The sequence below is a fragment of the Suncus etruscus genome, chromosome 5 (assembly GCF_024139225.1).
Source record: "Suncus etruscus isolate mSunEtr1 chromosome 5, mSunEtr1.pri.cur, whole genome shotgun sequence".
Taxonomy (NCBI): Eukaryota; Metazoa; Chordata; class Mammalia; order Eulipotyphla; family Soricidae; genus Suncus; species Suncus etruscus.
The window spans coordinates 70684112-70697480 of record NC_064852.1 but is presented as its reverse complement, the minus strand read 5'-3'; the positions used below and the strand labels follow the sequence as shown (position 1 = coordinate 70697480).

Genomic DNA, 13369 nt, shown 5'->3' with positions numbered 1-13369 from the left:
TCAGTAGTAGGAAGTTAGGCAGATCAAGTGTGACTTGTTTTTAGCCATAGAATTAAATATTATGTGTCAGCACTATCATTAGGCAGCTATCTAAACATTGTATGTATTTTATAAATTTTTTGTTATCGCCTTTATTTACCATAAACAGAAATCATAAAAATACTTATTCTTTCCTCTTGGGTAGGATTCTTAATCAGCAAAATGCAAGCCCATTGTCTATTACTATTATACCAAGGGACTATTGTAAAAAGAAGGTAGATGTAATTAAAAGACCAAACATTTTCATAGCCTACACAATACTAAATAATTGACTAAAATATTATTGTTGATTCTACCAGCTTGAAAAATATATTATTGTAGATTCTTCCAGCAGCTTAGGGTAAGTAAGGTGTGTAGCAGCAATTCTTGTTTCAATGCAAGGGGCAAAAGCACACAGTTTTTTTTTTTTAATTTTTTTAATTTTTTTTATTTTTTTATTTTTTTTAGATATATATTTTTTATTTGTTACCACTCAGACTACATTTTCTCCCTCTGTCCTTTCCAGAGGAAAGGGAGAACGATCATCAATGGCAAGAGGCAGTCACAGAAGCGACACCTAGAGCTGGCTTCACATGCAGGAGAGGACGCTCCGGCTCCTTCTCATGGCTTTGGGTGCTCTACACGATCAGAGAAACTTCTCTAGTCACATACTATAGAAATGATCCCTGAAAGTATAGTCACATATATTTAACATCCAAAGGTCTTGTTACAATCAGACAAAGAGAGTGGATTTATGAATGTTCACACCATTTTACAAGTATGTTATCAAGTCTTATTTGCTGCCTATGTATAGCAAAGTAGAGATACTTTGGCCGGAGAGATAGCATGGAAGTAGGGCATTTGCTGTGCATGCAGAAGGACGATGTTTCAAATCATGGCATCCCATATGGTCTCCTGAGCCTGCCAGGAGCAATTTCTTTTTTTTATTTTATTTTTATTTTTTTTCTCTTTATTTGGATATCTTGATTACATAAATGATTGTGATAAGGTTTCAGTCCTATAAAGATCACCCCTCTTCACCAGTGCAACATTCCCGCCACCAAAGTCCCAAATCTCCCTCCATCCCACCCCACCCCCACCTGTACTCCAGACAGGCTTTCCAGTTCCCTCATTCATTCACTTGATTATGGTAGTTCTCAGTGTAGTTATTTCTATAACTGTGCTCACCACTCTTGTGGTGAGCTTCATGGAGTGAGCTGGTGTTCCAGCTCTCCTCTAATTGTCTCTGAGGATTGTTACAAAAATGACTTTTATTTTTCTTAAGACCCATAGATGAGTGAGACTATTCTGCGTCTCTCTCTCTCTCCCTCTGACTTATTTCACTGAGCATGATAGATTCCATGTACATCCATGTATAGGAAAATTTCATGACTTCATCTCTCCTGACGGCTGCATAATATTCCATTGTGTATATGTACCACAATTTCTTTAGCCATTCGTCTGTTGAAGGGCATCTTGGTTGTTTCCAGAGCCTGGCTATTGTGAATAGTGCTGCAATAAATATAGGTGTGAGGAAGGGGTTTTTGTATTGTATTCTTGTGCTCCTAGGGTATATCCCTAGGAGTGGAATAGCTGGGTCGAATGGGAGCTCAATTTCCAGTTTTTGAAGAAACCTCCATATCGCTTTCCATAGAGGCTGTACTAGACGGCATTCCCACCAGCAGTGGATAAGAGTTCCTTTCTCTCCACATCCCCGCCAGCACTGATTGTTCTCATTCTTTGTGATGTGCGCCAATCTCTGTGGTGTGAGGTGGTATCTCATCGTTGTTTTGATTTGCATTTCTCTGATGATTAGTGACGAGGAGCATTTTTTCATGTGTCTTTTGGCCATTTGTATTTCTTTTTTATCAAAGTGTCTGTTCATTTCTTCTCCCCATTTTTTGATGGGATTAGATGTTTTTTTTTTTGTAAAGTTCTGTCAGTGCCCTGTATATTTTGGATATTAGCCCCTTATCTGAAGGATGTTGGGTGAATAGTTTCTCCCACTCAGTGGGTGACTCTTGTATCCTGGGCACTATTTCTTTTGAGGTGCAGAAGCTTTTCAGTTTAATGTATTCCCATCTGTTAATCTCTGCTTCCACTTGTTTGGAAAGTGCAGTTTCCTCCTTGAAGATACCTTTAGTCTCAATGTCATGGAGTGTTTTACCGACATGTTGTTCTATATACCTTATGGTATTTGGTCTGATATCAAGGTCTTTAATCCATTTGGATTTTACCTTCGTACATGATGTTAACTGGGGGTCTATGTTCGCTTTTTTGCAAGTCGCTAACCAGTTCTGCCAGCACCACTTGTTGAAGAGATTTTCTCTGCTCCACTTAGGATTTCTTGCTCCTTTGTCAAAAATTAGGTAATTGTATGCCTGGGGAATGTTCTCTGAGAACTCAAGCCTATTCCACTGATCTGAGGGTCTGTCTTTATTCCAATACCATGCTGTTTTAATAACTATTGCTTTGTAGTACAGTTTAAAGTTGGGGAAAGTAATGCCTCCCATTTTCCTTTTCCCTAGGAGTGCTTTAGCTATTCGAGGATGTTTATTGTTCCAGATGAACTTCATAAGTGTTTGATCCACTTCTTTGAAGAATGTCATGGGTATTTTTAAGGGGATCGCATTAAATCTGTATAATGCTTTGGGGAGTATTGCCATTTTAATGATGTTAATCCTGCCAAGCCATGAGCAGGGTAAGTGTTTCCATTTCCGTGTGTCCTCTCTTATTTCTTGGAGCAGGGCTTTATAGTTTTCTTTGTATAGGTCCTTCACGTCTTTGGTCAAGTTGACTCCAAGATATTTGAGTTTGTGTGGCACTATTGTGAATGGGATTGCTTTCCTGACTTCCATCTCCTCCCTATTATTATTGGTGTATAAAAAGGCCATTGATTTCTGTAGGTTGATTTTGTAGCCTGCCACCTTGCTATATGAATCTATTATTTCTAGAAGCTTTTTGGTAGAGTTTTTAGGGTTTTCTAAGTAGAGTATCATATCATCTGCAAACAATGAGAGTTTGACTTCTTCCTTTCCTATCTGAATTCCCTTGATATCTTTTTCTTGCCTGATCGCTATAGCAAGAACTTCCAGTACTATATTGAAGAGGAGTGGTGAGAGAGGACAGCCTTGTCTTGTACCCGAATTTAGAGGAAAGGCTTTTAGTTTTTCTCCATTGAGGATAATATTTGCCATTGGCTTGTGGTAGATGGCTTCAACTAGATTGAGAAAGGTTCCTTCCATTCCCATCTTGCTGAGAGTTTTGATCAAGAATGGGTGTTGGACCTTATCAAATGCTTTCTCTGCATCTATTGATATGATCATGTGATTTTTATTTTTCTTATTGTTGATGTTGTGTATGATGTTAATAGATTTACGGATGTTAAACCATCCTTGCATTCCTGGGATGAAGCCTACTTGGTCGTAGTGTATGATCTTCTTGATGATGCATTGGATCCTATTTGCCAGGATTTTGTTGAAGATCTTTGCATCAGCATTCATCAGGGATATTGGTCTGTAATTTTCTTTTTTGGCAGCATCTCTGTCTGGTTTTGGTATCAAGGTAATGTTGGCTTCATAAAAGCTGTTTGGGAGAGTTCCCTTTTTTTTAATTTCATGGAAGAGTCTGGCTAGGATTGGTAGTAGCTCCTCTTGAAAGATTTGAAAAAATTCATTAGGAAAACCATCTGGGCCTGGGCTTTTCTTTTTTGGTAGATGTTTGATTACAGTTTCAATTTCCTCAGTAGTGATGGGGGTGTTTAGATATGCTACATCCTCCTTACTTAAATGTGGAAGGTTATAAGTGTCCAAGAATTTTTCCATTTCTTCTAGGTTCTCATGTTTTGTAGCATAAAGTTTCTCAAAGTAGCCTCTGATTATCCTTTGGATCTCTGCAATTTCTGTTGTGATCTCCCCCTTTTCATTTCTAATACGGGTTATTAGATTTCTCTCTCTCTCTTTCTTTGTGAGTTTTGCCAATGGTCTATCAATCTTGTTTATTTTTTCAAAGAACCAGCTTCTGCTTTCGTTGATCTTTCGGATTGCTTTTTGGTTTTCCACTTCATTGAGTTCCGCTTTCAGCTTTATTATTTCCTTCTTTCTCCCTATTTTTGGTTCATTCTGTTGGTCATTTTCTAATTGTTTAAGCTGCGCCATTAAGTTATTCAGGTATGCTCCTTCTTCCTTCCTGATGTGTGCTTGTAGAGCTATAAATTTTCCTCTCAGGACTGCTTTTGCTGTGTCCCATAGATTCTGGCAGTTTGTGTCTTCATTATCATTTGTTTCCAGGAAAGTTTTGATTTCCTTTTTGATTTCATCTCAGACCCACTGGTTGTTCATTAGCAGGGTGTTTAATTTCCAATTGTTAAAGTTTTTCTTCTGTGTGGCTTTGTAGTTCACATCTAATTTCAGAGCCTTGTGGTCAGCAAAGGTAGCCTGCAAGATTTCTATCCTCTTGATTTTATGGAGGTATGTTTTATGTGTCAGCATGTAGTCTATTCTGGAGAATGACCCATGTACATTGGAAAAGAATGTGTATCCAGGTTTTTTGGGATGGAGTGTCCTGTATATATCTACTAGTCCTCTTTCTTCCATAACACTTTTCAGGGCTAGTATGTTTTTGTTGGGTTTCAGTCTGGTTGACCTATCAAGTGTTGATAGGGCTGTGTTGAAGTCTCCCACAATGATTGTGTTATTATTGATTTCTTCTTTCAGATTTGTCAGTAATTGTATTAGATAATTTGCTGGTCTCTCATTGGGTGCATATATGTTTAATAGTCTGATTTCTTCCTGTTGCACATATCCCTTGATTAGTACATAGTGTCCATCTTTGTCCCTTACCACTTTTCTGAGTATAAAGTTGGTGTCATCTGATATTAATATGGCCACCCCAGCTTTTTTCAGGGTATTGTTTGCTTGGATAATTTTCTTCCAACCTTTGATTTTGAGTCTATGTTTGTTCTGACTATTCAGATGTGTTTCTTGTAGGCAGCAGAAGGTTGGATTCATCTTTTTGACCCATTTTGCCACTCTGTGTCTTTTAATTGGTGAATTTAGTCCATTGACATTGAGGGAGATGATTGTCATAGGATTTAATGTCATCTTTGTAGATAAGTTTGCTGTGTTTGTTGGTCTCTCTTGTCTTAGAGTAGACCTGTCAGTTTTTCCTTTAAGGCTGGTTTATCTTCTGTGAAGTTTCTGAGCTGTTGTTTATCCGTGAAGCTGTGTATTCTTCCTCCAAACCTGAATGTGAGTCGGGCTGGGTGCAGTATTCTTGGGGAGGCATTCATTTCATTCAATCTTGTCACAATATCCAACCACTGTCTTCTGGCCTTGAGAGTTTCTTGTGACATGTCTGCTGTAAGTCTTAGGGATGCTCCTTTGAATGTAATTTCCCTTTTTGATCTTGCTGCTTTCAGTATTCTATCCCTATCTATGGGATTTGTCATTGTAACGAGGATGTGTCTTGGGGTGTTTTTCTTTGGGTCTCTTTTAGCTGGTATTCTTCGGGCATGCAGTATTTGATTGCATGTAGGCTTTAACTCTGGGAGTATCTCTTTGATGATGTCTTTGACAGTTGATTCTTCTTGGAGATCTCCTTCCTGGGTTTCTGGGACTCCAATGATTCTTATGTTGTTTCTGTTGAGTTTATCAAAGACTTCTATTTTCATCTCTTCGCATGCCTTGAGTACATTTTCCATTGCCTGTTCGTTTGTCTTAATGTTCTTTTCCAATTTCTTCTGTTGTGTTGAGCTTTTCTGCATCTCATCTTCCAGTACTCCGATTCTCTCCTCAGCTGCTGATACCCTGTTGGCGAGGCTATCCATTGTGGTTTTCAGTTGAGCAACCGTATTTTTCAGATCTGTTATTTCAGTTTGGAGTTTTCTGATTTCTGTTTTTGTGTTCTCTTCAGATCGATCTATGCTCTTTTTGAGGTCTACAAACATATTCCATATTTCTACTCTAAACTCCTTATCTGAAAGGTTAATCAGGTGGTTGTAATTTATTAGATCAACCGAGCTTTCGTCTTCATTCTCTATGGATGGTGTTTGCCTGCGAGTTTTCCCCATTGTCACGCTTGTAGTGTGGTTTTTCCTGCATGTTGTGGTGGGGTTCATTGATTAGGAAGAGTTCGCGGCTGCAAAGGGAAGCGAAGCGGCTGAGCGCTTCTGTTGCCTCTAGTTGCAAGTCCTCAGAGTGAACAAAGGCAGGGCAAGGTAGAGCGATCCTGCAGCCCCAGAATGCAGCTGCTCACCAGCTTCAAAATGCAGTTTTTTAGGGGTGCACTCCCTAGGCCCCTGAGGAAACCTTCGGAAGTTCAGAAGCACAGTTTCAGGCAGACAGAGATAGGAGTTTTCCCCGAAGTCCTCAGAGTAAACAAAGGCAGGGCAGGGCAAAGCGATTCCGCGGCCCCACAATGCAGGCACTCACCAGCTTCAGAATGCAGTGTTTTTGGGGGTGCGCTCCCTAGGCCCCTGAGGAAACCTTCGGAAGTTCAGAAGCACAGTTTCAGGCAGACAGAGATAGGAGTTTTCCCCGAAGTCCTCAGAGTGAACAAAGGCAGGGCAGGGCAAAGCGATTCCGCGGCCCCAGAATGCACGCACTCACCAGCTTCAAAATGCAGTGTTTTTGGGGGTGTGCTCCCTAGGCCCCTGAGGAAACCTTCGGAAGTTCAGAAGCACAGTTTCAGGCAGACAGAGATAGGAGTTTTCCCCGAAGTCCTCAGAGTGAACAAAGGCAGGGCAGGGCAAAGCGATTCCGCGGCCCCACAATGCAGGCACTCACCAGCTTCAAAATGCAGTGTTTTTGGGGGTGCGCTCCCTAGGCCCCTGAGGAAACCTTCGGAAGTTCAGAAGCACAGTTTCAGGCAGACAGAGATAGGAGTTTTCCCCGAAGTCCTCAGAGTAAACAAAGGCAGGGCAGGGCAAAGCGATTCCGCGGCCCCACAATGCAGGCACTCACCAGCTTCAGAATGCAGTGTTTTTGGGGGTGCGCTCTTTAGGCCCCTGAGGAAACCTTCGGAAGTTCAGAAGCACAGTTTCAGGCAGACAGAGATAGGAGTTTTCCCCGAAGTCCTCAGAGTGAACAAAGGCAGGGCAGGGCAAAGCGATTCCGCGGCCCCAGAATGCACGCACTCACCAGCTTCAAAATGCAGTGTTTTTGGGGGTGCGCTCCCTAGGCCCCTGAGGAAACCTTCGGAAGTTCAGAAGCACAGTTTCAGGCAGACAGAGATAGGAGTTTTCCCCGAAGTCCTCAGAGTGAACAAAGGCAGGGCAGGGCAAAGCGATTCCGCGGCCCCACAATGCAGGCACTCACCAGCTTCAAAATGCAGTGTTTTTGGGGGTGCGCTCCCTAGGCCCCTGAGGAAACCTTCGGAAGTTCAGAAGCACAGTTTCAGGCAGACAGAGATAGGAGTTTTCCCCGAAGTCCTCAGAGTGAACAAAGGCAGGGCAGGGCAAAGCAATTCCGCAGCCCCACAATGCAGGCACTCACCAGCTTCAAAAATCTAATTTTTTTTTTTTTATTTTTATTGTGGCCAAAGTGAATTACAAATCTTATGCAGTGATATTTAAGGTACACAGTGAAAATAAATGAGGACCTTTCCACCACCAGTGTTGTCCTCCCTTCATCCCTGTTCCCAAGCATATATCCCTTATCTCCCTCCTTTATCCCCCAGAATGCTAGTGTAACTAAAAGCATATATGTTAAAACTAATGTAAACCATTTTTTTTTTGCAGTTTCAGATTTTTTTTTTGTTTGTTTGTTTGTTTTGGGCCACACCGTTTGATGCTCAGGAGTTACTCCATGCTAAGCACTCAGAAATTGCCCCTGGCTTGGGGGGACCATATGGGATGCCGGGGGATAGAACCACAGTCCTTCCTTGGCTAGTGCTTGCAAGGTAGACACCTTACCTCTAGTGCCACCTCACCAGCCCCAGTTCCAGATAGTTTTACTAGTGGTTTCTTAAAGGTTTAGAGTCAAAGGAGCACTGTAAAAACAATGTTAGAGTGGCAATTATTGTTTGCATGGTCCCACCAAAGTATGGGGGTCATGGAAGGGAAAAACTTTGGCCTAATTACAAGGAGACCCTACCCCTAAAGTTTCCTAACATAAGACCATTTCTAGGCTCGAGGCAAACTAGTTTGTCCAATCCCGGTCATTGTCTGCAGTGCTCAGCACACAGGTTTTTTTTTTTTTTTAATGTACTCAGCATTGCTAGTTCTCATTATTCATTAATGTTTAATAAATTCATTGTTGCTATCTTGCCAAGCGCTAACCTAGGGCACAACTGGCCTTTTCTCAGCAGTGTTTGCCAGGACTGCACCCCCTTTTTCAGTGGGGGAGGCTAGGCCTACACCACAGCAGTCCTGCTGGTATTCAGCCATCATGCCTGTAGGCCAGGGGCTAAGGCAAAAAGGGTGTTGTCAATAAAAAAAATCTCACTCATTAATGGGATATAAGAAAAATAAAATATAATAATATCCAGAGGCAACAAAGATAAGGTCTAGTCCATGGCAGGTAGCTTGCTACAAAGAGCAGGGATTACAGTTAGGATAGAGAAGAGATCACTATGACAATGATAGTTGGAACTGATCACTCTTGACAAAAATAAGGTTCTGAAAGAAATTGAATGATATACATGGTACTCCTTCATTAACAATAGTGCAAACCAAAGTGTCAAAAAGGGAAAAGTGAAAGGGAGTGAGAGAGGGAGAGAGTGAGAGAGAGAAATAGAAAGAGAGAGAAATAGAGGTGTGAAATGTCTGCCCAAAGGCAGGCAGGAGGGTGGGTTGGAGGGAAACTGGGGACATTGGGGACAGGAAACATGCTCTGGTGAAGGGTAGTGTACATTGTTTGACAGAAACTCAATCATGAACAATTTTGTAGTCCTGGTGCTTAAATATAGTAATTATTAAATAAAAAAGGAGAAAAGGGTGTCTGTCAAGTTAGTGGAGGAATGAGTGAATTTCCAGAGAAAAAAAAATTTAATGAAAGATGTGATAAGTGAATTCCACTTGTGCCATTTCTTATGCAAAAAGCATTTTTGGCCTCTGAACACCTGAGTCTCCTTGATCCTTCTAGTTACTAACACAGTTTGACCAAGGACTGAATGTTTCAGTTTATCCCCAGAAAAATGTTACGACTTCTATCCCAGCGAATTATCTCTCCAGAACCTGAGATATCATAGTGGTGCCCTTTAAGATAACGGAATTTTTTTTTACACTTAACTTCCAAACAACTATCCTTTACTCATGGTTATTTTTCTGTTTGTCTGGAATAATGGACTTAGTGTCCCTTCTGAGTTTCAGTGTCTCATGAAATAGTTCTCTGTTAACATATAGAAAATCAAAGTGGCAGTGTCGTTTTTCTTTTCACGTTTCTGTATGATAATGTAGGTCACCTTTGATCAACTGGGACCCAGGACTGAACCCCAGTCATTCCTAGGGATCTGATGCCATTCTTTGAACATGTTGATAAATGCTCGATTTAAAATGGGTTTGAGAAAAAGAGGCACAATAAATACTTAATTCAAGCTGGGACTCAGCATCAAACATATTTACCCGGGGAAGTGAAATATTTAAATGCCATGTTGCTGAACTGATGTGTGTGCAGATGACATAAGTATTCATATATATATATATATATATATATATATATATATATATATATATATATATATATATATATATATATATATATATATATGTATTTAAAGACCCCCAAGCACTTCAAAATTGATTGTTTGCCTGAGCCTAGAAGAATGAAGATAATTGAGCAAAATCTAAAACTATCTCTGTTGATGCAGCTCATAGTACCTTTTCAGAGCCCATCTTTTCATGTTCCGGAGGACTGATGGGCCAGGAGATGGGGAAGGGTTACAGGATAGGGAAACCTCAGAAGCAGTCAAATGGCTCAAATCATTAACATTACAGCTTTGATCTGGTTCAAGATTAGCCTTAATTATTAACCTTCTTTAATATTTTAGAGTGCCTGCAATAAAAGAAGCAGGCTGCATTTAATTTATAGTTATACAGTCAGAGCCTATTAGGCTTGAAAAGGACTTAGATCTTCTTGGGCAACTGGTGATTCACAAGTTGTCATTTTCTGCAGCATTCCTGAGAGGAGCAAAAGCAGTGTCTCTTGATAGTTGCACTTATGATGATTTCTGAGGCTGAAGCAAGGGCTGAGAAATTTTAGTAAAACAGCAAGGTCTCAAATGTTGAAAAAATACCCTCTTTTGGAGGTCCTAAATTTGAAAATAAATTCAGAATGAACTAATCTTTGATTTGTTTCTCAGAATATAAACAGCAAGAGATCAGTGATGCCTTTTATGGGTACCTTCACCTTTAACTCCTTCCCTGCATTCCAATAAACTGGTGTATGTCTTGCAGATAACTCAGTTATCTTGACTGAAATAGGACCCTTCATACATGATATTCACTCATTCCATACCCTTCCATTATAGGAAAGAATACTATAGTCTCTCTTGGAGCTCAGAGAGATGCAGTCTGAGTATGCTGGTAAATATGTGGAACAGCAATACCTCAAAAACTAGATGGCTACTCCCAAAATTGAGATACCTTTGGCTTTAAACAAAAATGACTGAGTAAAGAGATCTGAGACAGTCAAAGAGGAAACTGCTTTTCAACTCTAAAGAGCAAATATTTACAGTAACAATCATGAACAACAACAACAACAACAACAAAAAAGCCAGCTACAACTCAGACTTGTTAGAAGGATCAAATATAGATTTGTTCATCACATCTATTGTTTAAAATATCTGAAGACATTCCACTATTGGCTAACATTATTTGAGTTGGTGAAAAGAGCTCAAAAAACAAAAAAGAGAATGATTGTCTCAATACTTGAAATTAAGGTGATAAAGAGAAAGGAAGGGAGATTTAGAAAGTGGAGAGAGGCAAGTTAGAATCAAATTACTAAGATGCCAACTATGTTTTTAGATTTTTGGGCAAGACTTACTTCCAAAGACACACAAAACAATTGAAGCAAATGGTTTGTGAGACTTTAGATAGTCTTTGTACCTTGCATCTAAATAAAGATGGTAGGAGGAGGGGCTGGGTCAACAGCATGGTGGTAAGGTGTTTGCTTTGCACATGGCTGGCCCAGGTTCAAATCCCGGTTCCCATATGGTCCTTTGAGACTGCCAGGAGCTATTTCTGAGTGCAGAGCCAGGAGTAACCCCAAGCACTGCTGAGTGTGTCCCTAAAACAAAACACACACACACACACACACACACACACACACACACACACACACACACACACACACACACACACACACACACGAAAGGTAGGATGAAAACCTCAGTCCTGATAAGACATGTGCCCTAATGCCCTTTCATCTTGGCCACTGCAAACAACAAAATAACAGTGAAAACTCCTTTTGACTTCTATCCCCAAATCACAAACACATTGATTCAAAAGTATTTATGCACATCTATGTTCAACACCATATTTAGTGTAATAGCAAAGATATGAAAACAACTCAAATGCTCAGCTATGAATGAGTAGATCAAGAAGTTGTAATATTCAAGTATTATATTATTTACAATGTAATACTAAACACTTCTAAAAAAAAAGGACAAAATTAAGCAATTTGTAGCAATATGGATTAAATTAGAAGATATACTTAGTGAAGTGAGTCAGGAGAGGAGAGATACAGAATATTTCTCCTATTGTATGTTTCATAAAGATAGACAACAAGGCAGCAGCAAAGATTCTAAAGCAATATATATATAACTGGAGAACTGATCTACACAATTGAATTGTAGGGGGTTTGAAAGACAGGTGCATTATAGTCCTTGGGAGAATATATTTGTAAAAAGTATTATGTTATAATTATATGCATATTTATTAATAATATTGTATTTTTTATTTTTTACATTTTAACAGTATTTGGAACTATAAGATCTTAATCAATAAAAAGTTTTTTCTTTTTTAAATAGCGAGCTATTTAGCTGAGTAAACTAATAAATACATGACTGAGTTTAGTGAGGCCTGTCTGGAGATCTGGTAATAAAAAGATGAATGATGGGGTTTGACCTCCCCCTACACTCCTTAGATACTCCAAGAAAAGGATGGGGATGCACACGAGGTTGTAACAGTTGGCACTGAAAGGGAAATGTAAATGGTGCTATTTATAGTGCTCATAAAAAGTCCAGCCTGGATGCTTGTGGGCAGAGGATTATTGCTTTGGGGCCCAATATTGCCTACAGACTCAATTACTTTCCCTTCCTGAAGTACCAGAATCTGCAAAACTGTACCCAAAACTGCACAAGAGACAGGAGGTATGTTTCTAGTCATGAAAGTGTGACATGGTAGTAGAGTGGCTATATTTGCAAAAGGAAGTAGAACATTTAATGATTCTCATTAGACAAACTATTGTCTCTTTCTGCCTGCTGTGCTGGTGTGAAATGTCGCTCAGATGGGACCACTCACTCAAGGGTGGCACACACTGGACATCTCCCACACCCAGCCCACTCCAATAGGGTTGTTCCTTGAGCAAGCACCTCTCTCACATCCCAATTGTTTCCTTTTCTTTTTCTCATCATAGCGGTTGTCTGCACCCCATTTCTTTTTTTTTTTGTTTGTTTGTTTTTGTTTTTGGTTTTTGGGCCACACCCGGCGGTGCTCAGTGGTTACTCTTGGCTGTCTGCTCAGAAATAGCTCCTGGCAGGCAAGGGGGACCATATGGGACACCGGGATTCGAACCAACCACCTTTGGTCCTGGATCGGCTGCTTGCAAGGCAAACACCTCTGCGCTATCTCTCCGGGCCCTGTACCCCATTTCAATGTGGTGGGAAGAGGTATCTACTGTGCTATCTCTCCGGGCCCTGCACCCCATTTCAATGTGGTGGGAAGAGGTATCTACTCTGGGTAACATTCAGGATGGAGATGATGGCCAGAGAGGGGATATCTGGCAATAAATAAACCCTTTGGCCTGCCTCACTTTATCTTCATTTGGATTTGAAGTTACTGACTTAATAAAGAATTTAGTGAAAAGCATTGTCTGGGCCTGAAATTCCTTTCCTGCTTGAAAGGAATCTAGGTGAAAGGTTCTGCATCCAGGCCCTCTTCATACAGTATTGAGTATTTAAAAGTCCCGAGAGATCTTCTCTAAGAGGCTCTGAGATGATTTATGTGGTGATCACTGACAGCCAGATCCTGGGGGAAGCTTGGGGCTTGAGAGCATGACAAGTCACCACCTGCTTTCCTCTCATCTATTTTTCCTTGCCAGGCCTCATCTACTCTGTTTTGTGGGTCTTCTCCCTGAGTACCTAAAGAAGACCCCTGAACCAGCCTAGGAATCAATTCCAATAGCTCCCTATT

General features: G+C 40.4%; 1 non-coding gene across 1 annotated transcript; it reads right to left on the bottom strand.

Moving 5' to 3' along the window:
- Positions 1 to 506: 506 nt before the first annotated feature.
- Positions 507 to 720, bottom strand: LOC126010374 (small nucleolar RNA U3). Its single transcript, XR_007496421.1, has one exon. It is a non-coding gene; the product is annotated as a small nucleolar RNA U3 (small nucleolar RNA).
- Between the last annotated feature and the right edge of the window lie 12649 nt (positions 721 to 13369).